The sequence below is a fragment of the Branchiostoma floridae genome, chromosome 5 (genome assembly GCF_000003815.2).
Source record: "Branchiostoma floridae strain S238N-H82 chromosome 5, Bfl_VNyyK, whole genome shotgun sequence".
NCBI lineage: Eukaryota > Metazoa > Chordata > Leptocardii > Amphioxiformes > Branchiostomatidae > Branchiostoma > Branchiostoma floridae.
In genome coordinates, this window is record NC_049983.1 from 27869341 (window position 1) to 27871855 (window position 2515).

The window sequence follows — 2515 nt, forward strand, 5'->3', positions numbered from 1 at the left end:
AGTTACTCAAACAACTGGATATGATTTTGGGTTCAATAACTGCTATTCGGGGCATTGTACGTTTTGTACCAGTCAGGTAATGCAAGGAAGGCAAGTGCCCATGACAATATTATCCAAGCGGGAGAAATTTCTTTTGCAGGAAGGGAGTTGTTAATGTAAAGTGTGTGATAAAAGATAGAAAGTATCTTTAGCCTTACGTGGCATTATCAAGTGATCCTTTGACAACTTGATGGAAACATATGGAAATCGGTGAAAACTTTTTCAGTTTTGTTTCACCCGAGCGTATGTTCAGAATACAATGCAAGCTAAGTATTGGCCGATCTTGCCTAAAATGCCTGGTATGGTCGGATGTGAATTGGTGGGTGCCATGGCAACCACCTTGTGCTGATGTCCTGATGACCGAACATCCGTGCGTCTGTAACAGATGCGTGGGGGTGGTGCCCATCTCCATTTCTGTAGCCCTTGGGCCACACATTTGTGCAAGACACTACAGCGGGAGGCTAGTCCACCGGTAGTAATGTGTGTTTATCTAACGTGCTTTATCATAAGTTCTAAGTCCTAAGCAGAGACAGAAGTATGCACCACTCCTTGTGCAATTTTATTCCTCCAGACTCCACCCTTGTCCTCCAACTTAGAGTAGACGTTTCCATCATCAGGTGCTTAAGACATTTTATCATCAGAAATAAGAAAAACGAGAACAGGCCAGCTTTTCCAGCAGGTTTATTTTGCTGGTAAATGCACACAAGTTACCAGAAGCCTGGTTGTGTAAATTCACCCTCGCTGCAAGCATACAGACATGTAGACACGGTTTGTCATAGTAGGATAGAAGGTTGCCTGAAAAGTCGGTATCCCAGGCCACATCAGCTCATTACATTTCAGGGCTCGAAATACTTCTTTCTGCATACCTGGTGCACTGGTGCAGGTAACATTGAAAATCACCTGCACCAGACAAATTTTACCTGCCCCACTCTGAATTTAAGAAATATGAATCATACTAAAATTGTTTAGGAGCCATGCATTGCTATTTTTCTTTCATACTTTATCAAATCAGCTAATAACAATCCATACACACCTCCATCATAGCACATTTATGTATAAAACCCAGTACATGGACCCCAGTGCAGGTTAGGTGCAGGTAGACACCAGAAATACCCGCACAGGTCCAATTTTACCTGCACTAATCTGTATATACCCAGTACATGGACCAGTGCAGGTTAGGTGCAGGTAGACACCAGAAATACCCGCACAGGTCCAATTTTACCTGCACTAATCTGTATATACCCAGTACATGGACAAGTGCAGGTTAGGTGCAGGTAGACACCAGAAATACCCGCACAGGTCCAATTTTACCTGCACTAATCTGTATATACCCAGTACATGGACAAGTGCAGGTTAGGTGCAGGTAGACACCAGAAATACCCGCACAGGTCCAATTTTACCTGCACTAATCTGTATATGCAGGTGGTATTTCGAGCCCAGCATTTGGTCTGGGAATCGGTATTGTACATTTTGGAATTGTCAGAATGAAATATATGCTGGTACAGATATTTGAAAAATCGGCTGTTGTTGTTTTTTATTGAAGTTTTTAACTTTGCATTTGTATCTAGTAATTATAATTATTGCCTTGTATGCAGACATTTTATGCATGGCATTAACAGGCCAGGCAGCTGTACTTGGCTGTAATGCCGACAGAACCTCAGGAGTATTCAATGATTTACTGGAAATATTGCAGCCTAGTCTACATTCGGAATATTAAGTACACAATAAGGACACTCTGAGCTTTCATCCAAACACGGTTTCTTTATTAGTTTCTATGGCTGCAAAGTTCATCTGTGTTGGTAAAAGTCATTCTGGATGAAAATTGAACTAATTTCCAACACGCAAAAAATTGATTTTACAAAATTTTCGACTGTCCAACTTGTACAGACGACCTGTTCAAAGTAGATTAACAATAATAATAGCTTACCTTACTTTGCATCTGTTTGGCACTTTGCTTAGTATTAGATTCATTAATATTAGTTTAACTTACATCCTTTTTATCCAAATCTTCTTCTTGCAGCCTCCTAACCCACCAGGCACTAACCCATCAAACTTTGCATTTGAGGAAAGTTATAGATTATTACAAATACGTCTTATCCAAATCTTTCTTACACAGCTGGCAACTAGACTGTTTGAAAAAAAAGACACCTTTCTTACTCAAAATAAAGCAACACTAAGAAATTCGTTAAGTTATCACTGAGCGTTCCTTTAAGTGAAACAAACTTATACAGGGCCGCTTAGGGTTTACTGGTACAATTCTTTTTTTTTTATGTCAATAAAATTGAATCAACAAGCGGCATGGTCTCTCCTAAATCAATGGTTTTCTATGTCCACCCGACTGACTCGGGATAACATGGAGAGGACTGCCTCCTGGCGCCCGCTGATGGTACTGCAGCTGTCCAGTTGTAGCTGTGGTGTTTTTTTGGCAGAGAACTGATGAACAGTTTGTTTGTTTGAACCTTTGTTTCTATTCATG

The 2515-nt window shown here is 40.6% G+C and overlaps 1 protein-coding gene across 2 annotated transcripts in view; it reads right to left on the reverse strand.

Moving 5' to 3' along the window:
* Window positions 1–2515, reverse strand: part of LOC118416894 (neuronal pentraxin receptor-like) — a 626618-nt gene that overhangs the window by 51162 nt on the left and 572941 nt on the right. The window lies entirely within an intron of this gene.